Consider the following 22,839-nt stretch of genomic DNA (forward strand, 5'->3'; position numbering starts at 1 on the left):
CTTTCAAATTTAATCTTAATTTGCCAGTTAAGTTATTTTGTGACTGTTTAGTGAGATATGTTTAACAAGAAAGATTTTCAAATTTCCTCCTTCATGAGAATATATATTGTGGTACAGGAACAAGACCATAAGTCAGTGAGCAAACAAACCAGAACATTTCAAAATTGAAGAAAAATTTAAAAAGTAGAGTGATGCCATAGATACCGATGGAATCAAGGGAAAAGGTTTTCACCATTACAGACAGAATTGTCAAGGATAGTGTCTTTTAAGAGATAATATATTACTTTAGAAATGAAAAATGAGAAGAAGGCAGTCTACAGAGCTGAGGGATGTTGTACCATGCAGCGGAAATAGAAAGGTCAAAATTTCTCTGGTAATAAACAGCTAGCTTGTCCTATGTGATTCAAAGAAAGAGTTCAGTTCATCAGAAGGAGAAAGAAAGAGAAGCCAATATGTAATAAATAATGGAAAGCATAGAGAGAAGGACTGGAAAGCTATGCAGAAGCTAGATCATACAGTCTTAAGAATAGTCAAAGAACAGAATAGAATTCAAATTTTTTAATAAAGGTACTGAAATAGAATTACAACTCATATGACTAGGGAAAAACTAATGATCTGCATTACAAATGTGTGAACTTTTAGATATTTCATAAACAAGATCATACAGGAAAAGATGGTACAAAAGGAGAGGGTAAATTGGTATGTGAGTGTGTTTCTCTTTCAATCCTTTCTGTCTTATCCTATCCCTTAAAGAACTGGTCCCCAACCTGTTTGGCACCAAGGACCAATTTCATGGAAGAAAATTTTTCCATGGGCCAGGAGAGGGAGGGAGATAGTTTGGGGATGATCCAAGTGCAGTAGTGCTTGCACTCCTATAATCCCACCACAGGTCTGACAGAAGACAGAGCTCAGGAGGTAATAGGAGTGATGAAGGCTAGCTGTGAATACAGGTGAACGGTTGCCTGCCACTCAACTTCTGCTGTGTGTCCTGGTTCCTAACAGCCCGCAGACCTGTACTGGTCCATGGCATGGGAGACTGGAGACTCTGCTTTAAAAGGGGGCAATGATTTGAATCACAGTTTATCAAATTTGTGAAATAAATACCTTCTATTCCAAGGATCAGCAATAAGTATCACAACTTTTCTTTAAAAGGACATTTTTTGATATGATTATCTTTTCCCTCTAAATTTAGGAATTAAAGGCAACCCGAAGATTGCTTAAACATTTTGGAACCAGTACATACACTCTTTTTTCTTTGGCTACCCTGCTGGCTCAGTGGTAAAGAATCTTCTTGCCAGCGCAGGAGATGCAGTTTCGATCCCTCGATTGGCAAGAGCCCCTGGAGAAGGAAATGGCAGCCCGCTCTAGTATTCCTACCTGGGAGATCTCATGGATGGAGGAACCTGGTGGGCTACAGTCCATGGGGTTGCAAAAGAGTTGGATACAACTTAACAACGAAACATCAACAAAATATGTTTTTAACTATTTATCCATGGGAATTAGATTATGATTACACATGTTCACAAATACGTAAGGTAATAGGTTTCACCATAAGATCAGCCTTCTAATTTGTTGGATTTAGAAGCTCTTAGTACTCTTAAACATGGAGCAGCTTAAAAAATTTGAGTAAGTGGATTATATATATATTTGCCATATGATAGATTGGAACTTTGAATTTTATAAATAGCTATTTATTAATTCATTTTAGAAACCACAATAATAAGCCCATAATATACTACCACAGATAACATATTTTTACTTTAAAAATCTGTGTTTTCCAAAAGCAAACTTCTGAGAAGATTGGTATTATTTATAGTTTTTTTTTTTTTTTGCAAAACCAAGTTGCAGTTCCTTAAAGTTTAGTTGCAGTTCCTTAAAGTTTAGTTGCAGTGTGGAATCTGAAACTACACCAGTGAGATTTTCTTGCTCTATTTCACTAAAATCCACTAGTCTATTTGCACTTTGAACAGATCTTATCCATGCATTATATTATGCAATTATGCATTGGTCATTTGGAAATAACAACTACTTAGTTTTGCACACCCCTCAAGTGTTGATTCAATTTTTTGTATGATATTCATTAATATCATCACCTCTTGTTACAAAAATTATTAAGAATTAGAAATCAGGTTTTGACTTTAACTCACTATTGTTATGCTACATCAGTGAAATCTGAACATCTTAGCAATATTAATAAAATCATTTGACATTGCAGACCCCTGAAAGTGGCTCTTAATGTTCTCTGTGTTTGTGAGTGTGTGCTACGGTAAGTCGTTTCAACTGAGTCCGACCCTTTGTGAGCCCATGGACTGTGGCCCACCAGGCTCCTCTGTCCAAGGGATTCTTCAAGCAAGAATACTGGAGTGGTTACCATGCCTTTCTCCATGGGATATTCCCAGCCCTGGGATCAAATCTGCATCTCCTGCATTGGCAGGTGGGTTCTTTACCACTAGCACCACCTGGGAATATTCTCTAATAGAGAGAGAGATTTTCTTAATATTTCTAATAGATTATAAAACATACTTTGAAAATTGTGTGACTTAGTGTGAGCTGGTGACTGTGAAATATGAGAAAAAAGATGGACTCTTTTGAAGGTGAAACTGTAGATTTATTAATGGATTAAATGTGAGAATAAAACTCATGATGGCATTTACTTGGAAATTTAGGAGAGAAATACAAAATGTTGAAGGGCAATTAAATTTCTTTTCCATATTAATAATTTCCTTTCCTAATTCTGCATTATTTAGGGAAATACATAAATACTTATCTTGAGGAAAAATAAGTATATTCTTTTGAATATTGACCTCGTGTGCTGTGATCTTATTAAACTTTCTTATTAATACTGGGAGGTTTTAGTGGATCTTTTGGGGATTTTCTATATAGACAATTAAGCTGTCTGATGATAGAGATAGTTACACTTCATCTTTTTAATTCCCAGTGCCTTTTACTTCTTTTTCATGCTTTGTTTTACTTGATAGGTGAAGTCATCCTATCTGAAATTTGACTGCTAGAAAATTTGCATTATCAATTTATTTTCTTCAAAAGATACAGCACAATTTGTGTATTTCAAGCCATCAGTGCTTTCCATCTAAGTTGCTAAAATTCATGAGCACTTATTGTTCATAGTATTCTTCAATTACCCCTTTAATGTCCATAGGGTCTATACTAATGTCTCCTCCTTCATTCCATATATATATATATATATATATATATATATATATATATATATATATATATATATATGATATGTGATTTTCTTGTTTTCACCTTTGTCAGTCTGGTTAGAAATTTATCAAGTGTATTTGATCTTTATAATGAACCAGATTTTGGCTTCATGAATTTTCTCTACTGTTTTCCCATTTCAATTTTATTTTTTGTAGCAATTATTAAAAGTCTATTGTGCACAAATCAAAAAGTCAGCTTGCAAAATGAGCACTCAAATCAAATCATGGAACTTTGTATAATTTCTATTCTTATAACTTTGTTAAGGTTTAATTTATGCCCATAATATTATTTAGCTTTGTACTGTTTCATGTACACTTGAAATAAACATGTGTTCTGGTGTTGGGTAGAGAGTTAGGTTAAATTGGTTAATAATGTTGTTCAGGTTGTCTATATCTTGACTGATTTTCTGGCCACTTGTACTATAAGTTACTGAGAAAAAAATGTTAAAGTTTCTGACTACAACTGTAGAGTTCTATTTCTATTTTCAGTTCTATCAGATTTCACATGTTATATTTTGAAGCTCTTTTATTGGTTACATATACATTTAGTATTGTTGTATCATCTTGGAAAATTGACCTTTTGCTATTATATACTGTTCTCCTTTTATCTCTGGCAATATTCCTTGTTTTGAAGTCTGTCTGAAATTGATATAGCTACTCCAGATAGATGTGGGTTTTGCTGTTGCTATAGTTACCCATAGTGCATCACAGACTTTAAATTACTCTACATTATTTGTGTTTAGAGAGGAGGCTGGTTTGTCAAAGGATTTTTCTTGATGTTTACTTCCCTCTTAGATCTAAGTCTTCCCTTTGTGCACATACCTCAAAGAGGACTTCTCCATGCTTCTGGCCTTCTATCAGAAGTAGTCTGCTATTACTTGTTACTGTAGAGTGGGGTGGAATTTCTCTTATGTCTGCAGTTTTAAGGGCTTTTATTTTATTATGCTAGCCCATTTAGTAATTTATTTTAAAAAAATTAAATGAATGAACTCTTATTTGTATGGTGCCACTGGTAAATAAGAGCTATCATCATGCTTCTCCTTAGATGCAACATGTTTCCTTATAATTGGGGTTAGTTAACTTCTACATTTTGTTCTCTGATGAGATTAACAAAAATCAATTTACAGTCTCCATCATTACTTTGTTAAATGGTTAAGAGTGATGCTCTTTCCAGCTTGCATCCTAAGCTGATACCAAAAACATGAGCATCTACTTTTGAGAGTCCAAAAAGGAAACTTCCTATTGAATGTAAGTCAAAACTCATATATTCCCATTGAACTATTAGATATAAACATGCCTGAACTACTCGATATATACTTGTTTATTGACAAGTCCTTCATGACACCAGGATAGTGTGCTATAAGAAATGCCCTAATATAATATGGTTAGGAAAATACCCATACACACTTTCTATTAAATTTGTCTTTATATTTGTTTATATTTTTAATTCTTAGGGAGCCAATATAAATGAGTCTTTTCTTATATACATACTCTCTTCCTTAAGTAATTCTAGCAAGTATTGATTTCCTCTTATATTAACCCTGTAATGTGCCAATAGATTGACTTAGTTTATTATTATTTTTTTTAATGAAAGACCCTATTATTTAATATATGCATGTGTGTCCATTCAAGTGTGTGTGTGTGCGCCTGTGTGTGTGGGCTCAGTCATGTCCAGCTCTTTGCAAGGCTCCGGAATGCAGCCCGCCAACGTCCTCTGTCTATGAAAGTATCCAGGCAAGAATACTGGAGCAGATTGCCATTTCCTGCTCCAGGGACTCTTACCGACCCAGGGAAAGAATCCATGTCTCTTATATCTCCTGCATTGCCCCATGGAGTCTTTACCATTAGCACCACCTGGGAAGAATACTACTTACTATAACCCCACAAAATTTGCCATCTTTGAAGCTGAAATGATTTGGCCTAGAGGTCATCTTTTAAAACTCTTATCTACAGGAAGTTAGTCAATACTTTTAAAAAATGGCCGTTTATTTTATTTTAGCATATAACATAACATTATAACATATAACTTATGACATACAACATTTCAATAATTTTATCTTTGAGATCTTTCAAGGCTCTTAGAGAGATTACTTTCAATTTCAGTTATTCTTTTGATTATTCTTTCAATTTGTCTTATAATGCTTATATGTTCACCATTAGTTTATTTAACATCTTGGTGGCTTATCTCAAAAGAAAATTTGAAGTTGGGTACTCTATTGTAAAAGACTCTGATACTGGGAAAGGTTGAAAACAAAAGGAGAAGGGGGCTTCAGAGGATGAAATGGTTAGATGGCATCATTGACTCAATGGTCATGAAACTACTGGAGATAGTGGAGGACAGAGGAGCTTGATATGCTACAGTCCATGGGGTTGCAAAGAGTCAGACACAACTTAGCCACTGAACAAAAACAATTCTATAAAATCCATGGATAAAATCTTCAAGGATTCAAACATTTCTCTTTCAGTATTTTTTTTTTTTAATTTTCACCTTTCCAGGTGACTCAGTAGTAAAGAATTTGCCTGTTAATGCAGGAAACGCAGGTTAGATCCCTGGGTCAGGAAGATCTCCTGGAAAAGGAAATGGCACTTCCCCCTCCAGTATTCTTGCCTGGAAATTCCCATGGACAGAGCAGCCTAGCAGGCTGCAGTCCATGGAATCACAAAAGAGTTGGATGCAACTCAGCAGCTAGACATGCACACATGCATTTTTTTTTAAATTGACCCTTTAACAAACTACAATTTAAATTATATTCAGTTCAGTTCAGTCGCTCAGTCATGTCCGACTCTGCGACCCCATGAATTGCAGCACACCAGGCCTCCCTGTCCATCACCAGCTCCCGGAGTTCACTCAGATTCACTTCCATCCAGTCAGTGATGCCATCTAGCCATCTCATCCTCTGTCGTCCCCTTCTCCTCCTGCCCCCAATCCCTCCCAGCATCACAGTCTTTTCCAGTGAGTCAACTCTCTGCATGAGGTGGCCAAAGTACTGGAGCTTCAGCTTTAGCATCATTCCTTCCAAAGAAATCCCAGGGCTGATCTCCTTCAGAATGTACTGGTTGGATCTCCTTGCAGTCCAGGGGACTCTCAAGAGTCTTCTCCAACACCACAGTTCAAAAGCATCAGTTCTTCGGTGCTCAGCCTTCTTCACAGTCCAACTCTCACATCCATACATGACCACAGGAAAAACCATAGCCTTGACTAGACAGACCTTAGTTGGCAAAGTAATGTCTCTGCTTTTGAATATGCTATCTAGGTTGGTCATAACTTTTCTTCCAAGGAGTTAGGAGAAATTTATTTGTCCATTTTAACATTTTTTAATAGGAAAATCCTCATTAAATAACAGTAATGATCTACTGAACAGCTAAAAATTATTACATACTTTTTGAGTGGTGGGTTTGCAATCAGTAAGACTCAAATTTTTATCTTATATATTTATTGTATTTGAATTATCATTTATTGTTCTATTTATTTGATGATTCGCCTGCTTAAAAATGTCCTTTGAGAGGTGCCACTTTCAGCAACAGAAACTAAAGAAACAACTCTCACACTGAAAATAAAAGCTAAAAAAAATGATTCTAGAGACACTGGAAAGTTAAAAAACTAATGCGGAATTATGGGGTCAAAACTTAGAAGATTTAGAGAGGAAGGGAACCCTCAGTGGTGAGGCCAGAATTTTACATTGCTCTCACTTGATGGATTTTTTTACTTAGAGGATTTTGTTGACTGTTGTAGAGGTGAGATAAGAGAGAATATACATTGGAAGGACTGATGATAAACCTGAAGCCCCAATATTTTGGCCACCTAATGCGAAGAGCTGATTCATTGGGAAAGACCTTAATGCTGAGAAAGACTGAAGGCAAAGGAGAAGACGGCAACAGATGATGAGATGGTTAGATGGCATCGACTGAATGGACATGAGTCTGAGTAAACTCTGGGAGATATGAAGGACAGGAAGCATGGTATGCTGCAGTCCATGGGGTTGCAGAGTCAGACATGACTGAGCAGCTGAAGAATTGTAGAGGTGGCTGAAGTTTTGAAACACTAAATCAACTTTTAAAAGCCTTACAGGGCTTGAGGGTGAATACTGGAATCAAGGGCTCTTAGGCTTTATGGCAGATCCTAGAAGTCTGCTTGTTAGAAGTAAGAATAAATCAGAAATTATTTAGTCATTGTAGGGACTGAAGCATGGCTTCAACTTGTCTCCTCAGAGGTGGATTCTGTGACCTGAAATTGCAAATGTCTCTGAAGGGAAGTGAACTGAAAGTCGCTCAGTCGTGTCCGACACTTTGAGACCCCATGGGCTATACACATACAGTCCATGGAGTTCTCCAGTCCAGAATACTGGAATGGGTAGCCTTTCCCTTCTCCAGCGGATCTTTCCAACCCAGGGATCGAACCCAGGTCCTCTGCATTGCAGTCATATTCTTACCAGCTGAGTCACAAGGAAATGTCTCTAGCCATCTGCTAAAACAGAAGTATATCCTTTCTGAAGGAAGATATAATCATTCTAGACCTCAAATTATTTCTAAATACTATAATGTCTGGCGGTTTGTCAAAGTAACAAGGTGTAGATAAGATTACACCTTGTTAATAAGATATTAAATATCTAAAATAAGATATTTTAGAACATAGAAAAACAATGAAAATAGAAATATGTTGCTATTGTTTGTTATTGTTGTTTAGTCACTAAGTTGTGTCCGTCCCACCAGGCCCCTCTGTCCATCGGATTTCCCGGGGAAGAATACTGGAGTTAATCTCAGTTAATCCAGAAATGGAGTTATGAGATACAGAATTGTAATGGCTATACTTAAGGATTTCCAAGAAAATGAGAATTTTGACAGAGAAATTAAAAGTTCAGTAAATGAAATTGAAATTTCTGAGTGTGTTTAACATTAGATTTGACACAGATAACAGAGAGAATTGCATAGAACACAGGACAGAAAAAAATCTGGAAGAAGTACTTTAAAAAAATGATGAAAAATTCATTTTAAAAAGCATGAGAGAGATAGAGGGGGGATACACTAAAAAGGCTTTCAAACATGAAATAGGAGTTGTACAAAAGCAGGGAAGGAAGCAAATTGGGCAGAAGCAATGGTTGAAAGGATAATGTGATTGGGCTCCAACCTCCCCAGCCAAACTGATGCTCTCAGCACACCCTCAAAGCCCCAGCTCACACCAGGCTTCAGCTCCAGTCCTACTTCGGAGGCTGTGGTCCCCTGGAGTACCCCTGGAGAAGCCCCAGGCTGCATCACTTCTGACTCCATCCTTACTGCCAAGGCAGTGGTCCTTGGCATGTAGGTACAGGAAAAGCTGTATACAGTTCAGCTCTATCTCCCTATCAAAGCCATGGGGCACATGCAGTTAGGATATGGACATGCCTACACAAGAACATACCTTTAAGACAAAAGAGGTAACTATCTTATCACCTAATTTTAAAAACAAGTGTAGAAATTCAAACAAAATGAGAAGACAGAGGATTTTTTTTCCATACAAAAGAACGAGAGGGTACAAACGAGCTTTCTTAGAAAACAGAAGTAGAGTCATGGATGTAGAAAACAAGCTTATGGTTTCCAGGAGATAAGGGGGTGGAGGAGGGATAAATTGGGGAATTGAGACTGACATATACACAGTATTATATAAAAAAAGGATAGCTAATAAGAACTTGTAGTATAGCACAGGGAACTTTACTGAATATTCCATAATGACCTATATGGGAAAAGAATCTTAGAAAAGAGTCAATACATGTATATGCATAACTGATTCGCTTTGCTGTACACCTGAAACTAACACAACATTGTAAATCAGCTATATTGCAATAAATTTTTTTTTAAGATAAAACCTTAGGGTGAGGGAGGACACTCTAGTGAATTGGAGATATGAAGTTTGCCTAATAAAGAATTCAAAATAATGATCATAAAAATGCTCACCAAACTCTGGAGAAGCATGGAAGAGCAAAGTGAAAACTTCAGCAAAGAATCAGAAAATGATAGGGAAAAACCCAAGTATCCACTGAGTTTTATAAATCTTTATGTCAGATGTTCCTCCTTAAAATGACTAGTTCTCTTATTTTTTATACCTTTTCTATTAAAAATATCTGTACCTATTATATATTTTATTTTAACAACTCTCCCAGGTTTCTCTACGCAATTAAGAATATGCAGTGGCACCCCACTCCAGGACTCTTGCCTGGAAAATCCCATGGACAAAGGAGCATGGTGGGATGCAGTCCCTGGGGTTGCTAAGAGTCCGGACACTACTGAGCGACTTCACTTTCACTTTTCACTTTCATGCGCTGGAGAAGGAAATGGCAACCACTCCAGTGTTCTTGCCTGGAGAATCCCAGAGGCAGGGAGCCTGGTGGGCTGCCGTCTATGGGGTCGCACAGAGTTGGACACGACTTAAGTGACTTAGTGGCAGGGGTCTCTAGTTAACAGCTTCAAATTGAAAGTGGCTTAGCATGCAAACATTCTCTATTACTACTTTCATTATAAAACTGCAACTTTCCTTATTTTTTAAAATTATTAGACCATTATTGGTTTTACTATTATATTATGAGATGTGAAAGTTTAACAATAAGGAGGATAAATATACATAATATTTGTGAAAGGTTTTATGTCATATTTTATAATTGACTCACAGTCCATGTACACCTTGTCATCCATCACTTACTTGGCTGTATTTTATAGCCTGGGATAATTTTGTTTTATAGTTTTCCTCTTTCAAATATGCGATTAACAATTATTTACTGACTGTGTGCTCAGTGTTCAGGTAAAGTTTAGGGCTGGTCTTGAAGAACACAGATGATATGGAGAGATATGGGTAGCAGGAGAGGAGAGAATAAAGACTTTATACGTAGAAGAAAGGTAAAACAGCAACAATAACAAAAAAAAAATCAGGAAACAAACAGGGAGAATACTGCTTGAAAAGGAAGAAGATTATCATGAACCAGGATAAAGTCAAGTTGGACATGCTGTTGGCCAGAAGGTTATCAGCAAGGCCTGAACTTAAGTTATTGGGTAATAGGAAACAAGCAGACTTGTATACTGTAGAATTCATTGGATGAAAGGAGAGGTTTAAGGAAAATTTATTATGTTTCTCCCCTACTTTATTTCTTATCTATCTTTTATGAAAATAAAATTAAATAAATTTTAATTAAATTTAAATAAGAACGTAAGTTAAAATAAGAATAAGAGCATTATATTTTATAACCTACTGAAGATGTACTATTCTACAGTGTCATCAAAGGTGTTACTTGGGAACACCTCTTTATTTTTTTAAAAACTTTCTTTATTTTTAAAAAACTTTTTGGCCACACTATGTGGCATGTAGGATCTTAATTCCTTGATGAACCCATGTCCCCTGCATTGGGAACATGAAGACTTAACCACTGGACCACTGGGAAAGTTCAAGCTCCATCTCTTTAGAATCACCAGTTCAGCTACTGTTATCTTCAAATAATTTTGATCTACCAAATATAAACATATACACACTCTCTAAGTTTATACATGTATTTTATATACTCTTAAAATCTGTATCTTTCTAAAATTATTTTACATATTACTATTTTTATGTTAGCTTAATGAATTTCAATATCAAAAATTACATTAATATGAATAGTCTTTTACCACAAACTATGTTTTAATCATAGTAAAGGTATTTAAAGCTATGTTAATAATAAAAGGCCTAATTCTGTGGCTTTAGAATTTATAAAATACATTTTTTCCAATTTTTTAATGTAGAAGACTAGTAAGATACTAGAAATGACTTTCCAAATAAGTTACAGTATTTGATTATTTTTGAATGTTTCAATTTGGATAAGAATACAACATTTTTAGATAATTTAGGTAAAGTATTAAATTATTTTGATGATTGGAGTAGGACAGATTTGATCAGTGCTGACAAATATCTTAATGAGGTACTATTAGCCAATCTTCCTACCCACGTTTACATCAGATATATTAATCATTTCCAACTAATGCTGGATTAAGCTTCAGAATTCTCTTCAATACAGTGATCCACCAGTTTTTCTCCCAATCCATTAAGCCGGCATTGGAGATGAAATAGAACTTCTCTTTTCAAATCAGATGATATACTGATATGTTATTTAGAGTCCTAGATTATTTTATATAAGTTGAAAGTTACAACTGGAAGATCTGTGTAAATACTGAGATTTACAAATGCTGCGTAACTTTGTTCCCGTTTATTTGCTCATATTAATTTGGTGAAAAAAAAAGTTATCTTAAGATACAAAATAAATATCCTTCATACTCTTTCAAACTCAGCGGCTTCGGGTTAAGTTGTAACAAATCAAAGATAACTGCTTTAGAAAGCATGATCTAAGTAAACTATTAATGTTTAACAGTATCATGAACAAATAAATTGGAATCATTCTAATTAACATAGTAAAATGTATAATTTGTGGGGTTTTCATATTTCTCCTTTAAAATACTTAAATAAAATTTTTTTTAAGCACATGCTTGCATTTCTATTAGTGATCACAGAGATGTGACTACAAGAAAAGGCAAACATGGAAGACAGAAACACCCATGATATTACCTGATGATAAAGTTCCATGTGTCTAAATATAGGTATCCATCAAGGATATAGATCTGTCAGAATTGTCCAGAAAAACACATAACACACATACACACACACACAGATCTATTTTTAGAAATTGGCTCTTGAGACAATGGAGGCTGACAAAACTGAAATCTTTAGAGCATGCTTCAGTTCAGCCGCTCAGTCATGTCCAGATTTTTTGACCTCATGGATTGCAGCATTCCAGGCTTCCCTGTCTATCACCAACTCCCGGAGTTTACTCAAACTCATGTCCTTGGATCGGTGATGCCATCCAACCATCTCATCCTCTGTCAACCCCTTTTTGTCCCGCCTTCAATTTTTCCCAGCATCAGGGTCTTTTCATATGAGTCAGTTCTTCGCATCAGGTGGCCAAAGTTTTGCAGTTTCAGCTTTAGTATCAGTCCTTCCAATGAGTATCAGGACTGATTTCCTTTAGGATGGACTACTTGGATGTTCTTGCAGTCCAAGGGACTCTCAAGAGGGTTCTCCAACACCACAGTTCAAAAGGAGAAATTCTTAGGTGCTCAGCCTTCTTTATGGTCTAACTTTCACATCCATACATGACTACTGGGAAAAACATAGCTTTAACTAGATGGCCCTTTGTTGGCAAAGTAATGTCTCTGCTTTTGAATATGCTGTCTAGGTTGGTCATAACTTCTTCCAAGGAGCAAGCGTCCTTTAATTTCATGGCTTCAGTCACAATTTTCAGTGATTTTGGAGCCCCCCAAAATAAACTCTGTCAATGTTTCCACTGTTTCCCCATCTATTTCCCATGAAGTAATGGCACCAGATGCCATGATCTTAGTTTTCTGAATGTTGAATTTGAAGCCAACTTTTTCACTCTCCTCTTTCACTTTCATCAAGAGGCTCTTTAGTTCTTCTTCATTTTCTGCCATAAGGGTGATGTCATCTACACATCTTAGTTTATTGATATTTCTCCAGCAATCTTGATTTCAGCTTGTGCTTCATCCATGTGCTTAGAACATGCTAGAAGGTTTTAAACTAAGGCAAGATTTAAGACTGCAGTTTTGAAGCAGAGTTTCTTGTCAGGAAATCCTGTATTTTGCTCTTAAGGTCTTCAAATGCTTGGATGAAGACCCACCCAAATTATCAAGGACAATTTCCTTTAGTGACTCATTGGAAAAGACCCTGATGCTGGGAAAGATTGAAGGTGGGAGGAGAAGGAGATGACAGAGGATGAGATGGTTGGATGGCATCACCGATTCAATGGACATGAGTTTAGTAAGCTCCATAGTTGGTGCTTTATTGACTATGCCAAAGACTTTGACTGTGTGTATCACAATAAACTGTGGAAAATTCTGAAAGATATGGGAATACCAGACCACCTAACCTGCCTCTTGAGAAATCTGTATGCAGGTCAGGAAGCAACAGTTAGAACTGGACATGGAACAACAGACTGGTTCCAAATAGGAAAAGGAGTATGTCAAGGCTGTATATTGTCACCCTGCTTATGTAACTTATATGCAGAGTACATCATGAGAAATGCTGGGCTGGAAGAAGCACAAGCTGGAATCAAGATTGCCGGGAGAAATATCAATCACCTCAGATATGCAGATGACACCACCCTTACGGCAGAAAGTGAAGAGAAGCTAAAAAGCCTCTTGATGAAAGTGAAAGAGGAGAGTGAAAAAGTTGGCTTAAAGTTCAACATTCAGATAACTAACATCATGGCATCTGGTCCCATCACTTCATGGGAAATAGATGGGGAAACTGTGGAAACAGTGTCAGACTTTACTTTGGGGGCTCCAAAATCACTGCAGATGGTGACTGCAGCCATGAAATTAAAAGACGCTTACTACTTGGAAGGAAAATTATGACCAATCTAGATAGCATGTTCAAAAGCAGAGACATTACTTTGCCAACAAAGGTCCGTCAAGGTGATGGTTTTTCCAGTAGTCATGTATGGATGTGAGAATTGGACTGTGAAGAAAGCTGAGTGCTGAAGAATTGATGCTTTTGAACTGTGGTGTTAGAGAAGACTCTTGAGAGTCCCTTGGACTGCAAGGAGATCCAACCAGTCCATCCTAAAGGAGATCAGTCTTGGGTATTCACTGGAAGGACTGATGCTAAAGCTGAAACTCCAATACTTTGGCCACCTCATGTGAAGAGTTGACTCATTGGAAAAGACTGTGATGCTGGGAGGGATTGGGGGCAGGAGGAGAAGGGGACGAAAGAGGATGAGCTGTCCGGATGGCATCACCGACTCGATGGACATGAGTTTGGGTGAACTCCAGGAGTTGGTGATGGACAGGGAGGCCTGGCATGCTGCAATTCATGGGGTCGCAAAGAGTCGGACACACTGAGCGACTGAACTGAACTGATAGTTGGTGATGGACAGTGAAACCTGGCATGCTGCATTCCATAGGGTCACAAAGAGTTGGACACAACTGAGCCACAGAATTGAACTGAATTGAACGTCAATTGATTGCAAATTTCAACCATATCTATAAAATACCTTCAGAGCAACACCTAGTTTAGTGTTTGATTAGAAAACTGGGTTCTCTAGCCAAGCTGATACATAAAACATACATTATGCATTTCCCCTTGTATGACAAAAGTGAGAAATGAGAAAAAGAACAATACACACACACACAAAGTGGAAATGGTTGTTCCCAATGGAATGTTTGGCATTCCTTATAATTAATGCAATGAGAGTTTAACATAATTAATGCAAAGTTAAAGTTCAGTTCAGATCAAGACACAGATTGAGCTATGCATTTTGCTCTTCACAAAGGCTCTGGAATTTGTCTATATTATAGTTACAATGACTTTACAAACTAGAAGAGAAGACAGGTATGTAGATTACCTTCAGATCAAACAGAAAGCTTGAGAAGCTATAGAAGTAACAACATTCCAAAAAATACTTATCATATCTGTTTTTTAGATCAATACACAATCCTCTCAGGATATGTTCTAAGGATGAAAAGTTTTCTAAGACTGCTTTTTCTTTTTCTTTCTAGGAACAATTCCCAGAGCATAATTTAGCTCTCCCACAACTTAATATAGTTATTTCCTTATCAGAAGAGAAAAACAATGATTTGAAAAAAAAAACACACACACGCAAAAAAGGTATGCTCAAAATATTTTCAGCCTGTGAAAGTTAGGCTCAGGAGGAAAACCCATTGTGCTGGGAAAAGACTGAGCGTAAAACTCTGCCCACAATAGTCACATATCTTTTATCCTTTTTTGGCCTGCATTCTATTGACAGAATCTGTGACAGGAAACTGAACAGTTGTGTTGTTCCCAGATGGAAGGGCTCATATTTGTAGCAGTCCCATCTTTTGTTAGAGGTAAGCCCTAGCACAAAGTTGATGGATGAGACCACTATCCACTGATAGTCATAAGATCGAATTACCCAGATAATCTTCTTGTCTTTCTTCTCCCAAATTCTTGGGTAGGATCCAGGAAAAGAGAGGTGCTGAATTACTATATTTATTATTGTGCAGAGCTTGTAACTCAACCTCATTCTCCTTCATTATAATTTCAAACTATCAGGGTTAATTGACAGCAAGCCTTTATATCTAGATTTGTTCCCATTACAAGTTCTGTGTCCTTGACTACACCGGTAAGGTAAGAACTTTAATTACTGCTGTAATTAGATGTATTTCAGGCAGCTGTGCTTCAGTTAACCAAAAGTAAAGCTCAAAAATGAGCTATCTTTCTGCAACATTGACAGGGAGCCCATGTTTAGTGTCATTTTCTGAGCAATGAGAAGCATGATAAGTAGGCAAGAGAATTTAGTCTGAGGGAATTCTGCTGCTGCTGCTGCTGCTGCTGCTGCTAAGTTGCTTAAGTCGCGTCCGACTCTGTGCGACCCCATAGACGGCAGCCCACCAGGCTCCCACCATCCCTGGGATTCTCCAAGCAAGAACACTGGAGTGGGTTGCCATTTCCTTCTCCAAAAGGGAATTCTACTCCCTCTCTAATTCTAATCACCATCCTCACTTTATCCCTCATCAATTGGTTTTTTTTTAATAGCAGAGTACTATAATCTGTAAGGAAAATACCATGAAAGAGATAGGATGGTTTTGAAAAATCCATACCTCATTGGACTAATAAGATATTGAAGGAAAAGAAATGCGTCTTTGATGTGGTAAAATGACAAATTAATTTACTCTGTCTAATATGTTATTATTTGAATTAGTTTTCTGTAAAGGAAGACATTCAGATAAGTATGTGCCTCCAAAATGTACATGGTTTTCTACCTGTGCTAATTCATCCCTCCCTTACCTAGTCAATTATGGAAAAAACATTTTTCACCAAAATTATTTACATTTCTCCAAAGAGATTATACAGGGCTTCCCAGGTAGCTCAATGGTAAAAGAATCTTCCAGCTAATGCAGGAGACATAAGAGATGTGGGTTCTATCCTTGGGTCAGGAGGAAATGGCAACTCGCTCCAGATTCTTGCCTGGGAAATCACGTGGAAAGAGGGAGACTGGTGGGCTGCAGGCCATGGAGTATCAAAAAGTTGGGCATGACTGAGTGACACGGCATGAGCATATGTGCATGAAAAAGAGTATACAGTCAGCCCTTCCTATTGTTGGGTTTTGCATTTGTGGATTCAACCAACTGTTCAGTTCAGTTCAGTCTCTCAGTCGTGTCTGACTGTTTGTGACCCCATGAATAGCGGCACACCAGGCCTCCCTGTCCATCACCAACTCCTGGAGTTTACCAACTGTAGATAGAAAATATTATGTAAAAAATTCCAGAAAATTCCCAAAAGCAAAACTTAAATATGCTGGATGCCAGCAACCGTTTATATAGCATTTACATTGTATTTATAACTATTTATATAGAACTTATATTAGGCGTTATGAGTAACACTGAGATGGTTCAAAGTCTACAGGAGGATTGTGTAGGTTATATGCAAATACGACACCATATTATATCATGATTTGAGTATCTGTGGATTTTGGTATCCATTGGCTAATTTCTGATATATATCAGCTGAAGTGGCTCAGCTGGTGCTGAGGATCCACTTCCAAGATGTCTTCCCTTACATGGCTGGCAATTTGTGCTGTATGTCACCAAAAAAGTGGGGAGTGGAAGGCACACTATCTTTACTGTTCCATGAAATTCTGACATCTATACAGGTCCACATTCCAGTTCATTTATTAGAGCTTAGTACTACTGCCTAGGAATGGCTCTCCTTAGGTTGTTGTTCTGAGCTTTAGGCTCCAGGTTTTACCTTCTGACTCATCCTTCTTTTTCCATAAAGAATGACTGTTTGCCCCTGAGTAATTTTACCCAGGTGCTTTATCTTATAGTGGTTCAGAGATCTAAAGGTCACTTTTCTTTTTTTTTTTTTCATTTTCATTTGTACTGTCACTGTCCATGTTAGCCCAAGGTATCACTGTTTCCAACCACAAAATTTACTTAAAATTCAGTAGCTTTTAAAATGATTCTTATTCCTGTTCATCTAACCAAAGTCATAGTCAACAATTTTTTAGGTAAGTCCTTCTCCATTTTTGTCTTCTTGTAAGACTACTGACGTGCAGCTCTCTTAAGAATTTAGCCCTGTTGTTTAATGGAGAAGAACTGTGAGCTGTACTCTTAAGGTTCTTAGAGAACTTGATATGACTAAGTGAATTTCTAAGGTAATCCTTAAATCTTCAGAGGTGTTAAAAATGATGACATATTCCCACCTTGGATTTGATATGTGCTCTGAAGTCCATTATCATTTGAGAATCTTGGAGAGGCCAGTAATATGGAAAGCTTTTTTTTCTTTTAATTTCACAAGACCTGGCAGTTTACATCTCCTTTAAATTCACTTGAAAAATAAACAATACTTTTAAAACTCATTTCTTTTCTCTCTCATTTTTATAGGATAGTTATACTGATGGCTGTTTAAGTCCCAGTAGGGGACTATAGATTAGAGATACCAAGGGAACATTTCATGCAAAGATGGGCCTGATAAAGGACAGAAATGGTATGGACCTAACAGAAGCAGAAGATATTAAGAAGAGGTGGCAAGAATACATGGAAGAACTGTACCAAAAAGATCTTCACAACCCAGATAATCATGATGATGTGATCACTAATCTAGAGCCTGATGTGATCACTAATCTAGAGCCAGACATCCTGGAATGTGAAGTCAAGTGGGCCTTGGAAAGCATCACTATGAACAAAACTAGTGGAGGTGATAGAATTCCAGTTGAGCTGTTTCAAATCCTGAAAGATGATGCTGTGAAAGTGCTGCACTCAATATGCCAAAAAATTTGGAAAACTCAGCAGTGGCCACAGGACTGGACTTTCATCCCAATTCCAAAGAAAGGCAATGCCAAAGAATGCTCAAACTACCACACAATTGCACTCATCTCAGATGCTAGTAAAGTAATGCTCAAAATTCTCCAAGCCAGGCTTCAGCAATACGTGAACCGTGAATTCCCTGATGTTCAAGCTGGTTTTAGAAAAGGCAGAGGAACCAGAGATCAAATGGCCAACATCTGCTGGATCATGGAAAAAGCAAAAGAGTTCCAGAAAAACATCTACTTCTGCTTTATTGTCTATGCCAAAGCCTTTGACTGTGTGGATCACAATGAACTGTGGAAAATTCTGAAAGAGATGGGAATGCCAGACCACCTAACCTGCCTCTTGAGAAATCTGTATGCAGGTCAGGAAGCAACAGTTAGAACTGGACATGGAACAACAGACTGGTTCCAAATAGGAAAAGGAGTACGTCAAGGCTGTATATTGTCACCCTGCTTATTTAACTTATATTCAGAGTACATCCTGAGAAACGCTGGACTGGAAGAAACACAAGCTGGAATCAAGATTGCAGGGAGAAATATCAGTCACCTCAGATATGTAGATGACACCACCCTTATGGCAGAAAGTGAAGAGGAGCTAAAAAGCCTCTTGATGAAAGTGAAAAAGTTGGCTTAAAGCTCAACATTCAGAAAACAAAGATCATGGCATCCGGTCCCATCACTTCATGGGAAATAGATGGGGAAACAGTGGAAACAGTGTCAGACTTTATTTTGGGGGCCTCCAAAATCACTGCAGGTGGTGACTGCAGCCATGAAATTAAAAGATGCTTACTCCTTGGAAGAAAAGTTATGACCAACCTAGATAGTATATTCAAAAGCAGAGACATCACTTTGCCGACTAAGGTCTGTCTAGTCAAGGCTATGGTTTTTCCTGTGGTCATGTATGGATGTGAGAGTTGGACTGTGAAGAAGGCTGAGCACTGAAGAACTGATGCTTTTGAACTGTGGTGTTGGAGAAGACTCTTGAGAGTCCCTTGGACTGCAAGGAGATCCAACCAGTCCATTCTGAAGGAGATCAGCCCTGGGATTTCTTTGGAAGGAATGATGCTAAAGCTGAAACTCCAGGACTTTGGCCACCTCATGAGAAGAATTGACTCATTGGAAAAGACTGTGATGCTGGGAGGGATTGGGGGCAGGAGGAGAAGGGGACGACCGAGGATGAGATGGCTGGATGGCATCACGGACACGGTGGATGTGAGTCTGAGTGAACTCTGGGAGATGGTGATGGGCAGGGAGGCCTGGCGTGCTGCGATTCATGGGGTCACAAACAGTCAGACACGATTGAGCGACTGAACTGAACTGAACTGAACTGAGGGGACTATAGATAGAAAAGGAAAACTAGGAAATTTTGGGAGATGACTGTAAGTTAATAATCGCTCAAGAAAGCAATCAGAACATCGTGGAATGAAGGATGGTTGCTTAACTATAAAGTCATAAATAAAAGCACAAGATATGCCTCAGGCCATTAGGTGGAAGAAGATTGTCACCACTATTTCACTGACTTGAATAGGAGCTATCATAATCTTAGACTGACGTCCTAAAGTCACACAATGTCCTGCCCAATATGAAAGGGGAGCTGGTGATGTAAGCCTGATGGCTATTTGAAGAAGGCAGTCTTTTCCCACTCCCCCACTTTCCTTTGACTATAAAATTGTAGCCAACTTAATCCTGGAGAGCAGGGCTCCCTTGTCAACCCACTTGTATCTCTCAATAGCATCCTGTGTTAATAAATCTAATTCTTGCTTATCATTTTGCCTCTCGCTGAATTCCTTCTATATTGAGTCACAAAGGACCTGATCCTCAGTAAGTCCAGACTCCAGGTGAGTGGTTCTAATTAAAACACTTTCAGTTCAAGTCTGAATTAGGGCTTTGGCCAGGTTTGAGTCCTGGCACGTAGATTCAAGACCCAGTCTGAGGTTCATGGTTTCAATTTTGTCAAAATCATCTGTGAGAAGGAATTGGGTGGAAATTTCAGTAGTCTGCCCAGTAATCTCTAACTAGATCATTCGGTTCATTAGGTACATGTTCTGTCTTCCACATTGTCAAAGGCTAAGTGTGGTTACACTCTCTGTGTGTAACAAGGGTCTCCTTTCTTCCAGCTTCCAATAATGTCTTCCTCTTATTCTTTAAGCTGTCACTAACATCCTTGAGTGCCATCAAAGATGTGTTAATAACCTCTTCAAGACTTTTTAATATTTCCTTGACACCTTCCTCAAAGTTCTTCCAGCTTCCACCCATTACCAAGCCCCCAAGAAGCATGTTTTATATTTTGCTGTGATAGCACCCTACTTCTAATTAACAAAATTGATTGTGGTTTTCTATTACTACCTGAAATCTATTCCAAAATCTGGTGACTTAAAATAGAAGTTACATTAATTTTGATCATGATTTTCCCATTAGGTGAAGGCTTAAAAATAGCTCATATCTGTTTCATTTGACATCAGCTGGGACAAAGGTTAGGGACTGTTCTCTCTTGAAGACCTGTGCGTTCATACATCTGCCAGTAGATCCTGGTTGTCAGCTGAGACCATAGCTGAGGATGGACTAGAACACCTACACACAGCCTCTCTGTTTGACCCAGGCCTCCTCACAATAGGGGGGATAGTTTCTATGGGCAATCGTTCTAAGAAGAGAGCTGGACAGAAGACTGATCACCTTTTATGATCTAGTCTGAGTTGAGTTTTATGAGATAAGGTAAGCAAATGAGTGAGATCATAATTTTAAATAGGAATCCTTTTCATTTTCTTTTACTTTTTATTTAATTTCTAAACAGATATATTGATTTTGAATAAAAATCTTTAGCTTTCTAAAATTAAAAGGTTATATTAAAATGAAAATTATATAAAGTGTGGGTGAGATACTGCTAGTTGTACTATGAATGAAATAAGAAGTGAAGTGAAGTGAAGTCTCTCAATCACATCCAACTCTGTGCGACCTCATGGACTATAGCCTACCAGGCTTCTCAGACCATGGGATTTTTCAGGCAAGAGTACTGGAGTGGGTTGCCGTATCCTTCTCCAGGGGATCTCCCGACCCAGGGATCGAATCCGGGTCTCCCACATTGTAGGCAGATGCTTTACCCTCTGAGCCACCAGCAGCAAACAAAAAATTAAATATTAATTAGCAAATTATACATGAATAAGCAATATTACTGAAGATGAGAAAATTTTTACTAAATTCTTAACTAAAAGCAAATAATCATTTAAAGTACTAGAGCAACAAAAAGCGTTATAATTCCAAATAAATGTAAAAATCATATGAAAAACCTTGTAATTATCCACTGAATAATTCTCTATTATGATAATATTTCAATAATATTTCATCTATATGCTAATTAAAATAAATGCAGTAGATTCTAATGACATCTTTAAATGTATTCCTTTGTCCCTGGAAACAAAACAATTCAATATATACTTTGTGTGCAAGGTAGATTGCTTCAGACATGTCTGACTCTGAGACACTATGGACTGTAGCCCATCAGGCTCCTTTGTCCATGGAATTCTCCAGGAAAGAATACCAGAGTGGTTTGCCATGCCCTCTTCCAAGGGGGTCTTCCGAACCCAGGGACTGTACCCAGGTCTCTTATGTCTCCTGCGTTGGCAGGCATGTTCTTTACCACTAGCGCCACCTGGGAAGCACCTCAATGTGTGCCAAGGTGAAGTAAATATATCAGTTATAGATAAGATATTTCACTATCAGAGTGTCAGAATTATATGGAACTTACCCTACAAACTTTAACAACATACTTGCAAAGTAACCTTGCTGCTGCTGCTGTTGCTGCTGCTAAGTCGCTTCAGTCATGTCCAACTCTGTGCAACCCCATAGACAGCAGCCCACCAAGCTCCCCCGTCCCTGGGATTCTCCAGGCAAGAACACTGGAGTGGGTTACCATTTCCTTCTCCAATGCATGAAAGTGAAAAGTGAAAGTGAAGGCGTTCAGTCATGTCCGACTCTTCGCAACCCCAAGGACTACAGCCCACCAGGCTCTTCCATCCATGGGATTTTCCAGGCAAGAGTACTGGAATGGGGTGCCATCGCCTTCTCTGAAAATAACCTTAAGCCCTATGTAAATCTAGCCTGGTAAATGCAGGAAGACGAACTTCACTCATCTGCACCATCACTCTAACACTTCTGAGGTTGTCTGGAGTTTCCTTAGAATTAGCATGTTTACAAATACAATTCCTGCATTATCATACTTCACCATGTAACAGTTTTAACTTTTAATAAAATTTGCATTTTTCTAATACCACAGCAAAAGTGTTTTCATTTCAAACTAAAGCCAAACAAAATAGAGTTACTTATAATTTCACTTAAAGAAGTAATCATGCTACAATTTTTATCAATATTCTTTTCAATTGCCTCCTTATTCTTCTATTTGCTTCCATCTCTCTATTTTTGCCTTTTTTTCCAGTTTTTCTCTGTAATTATCATACACTACACTTTTTGTCTTCCTAACAATCACTGAGCTAGAATGTCATGATTAAAAAATTTATAGATAGTTAAATGTGACAATATCTATACCAATATTTAAATAATTTCATAAGAATCATTTAACATAGGAAGTTTATGTGTCCGTTTCATATATTTAAACATCTGTTATCATAGATGGTCTTACTGGAAATGAATTTTTACACTCAATTAGCATAGCACTTTAGCTAGAGATTTTGGAATCTTTAATCTAGAATGCTGGTAATGGGGGTTTATGTGAGCTCTCTGTACATCACTAAGTTCTCTCCAAGTCT

The sequence above is a fragment of the Capra hircus genome, chromosome 14 (assembly GCF_001704415.2).
Source record: "Capra hircus breed San Clemente chromosome 14, ASM170441v1, whole genome shotgun sequence".
NCBI lineage: Eukaryota > Metazoa > Chordata > Mammalia > Artiodactyla > Bovidae > Capra > Capra hircus.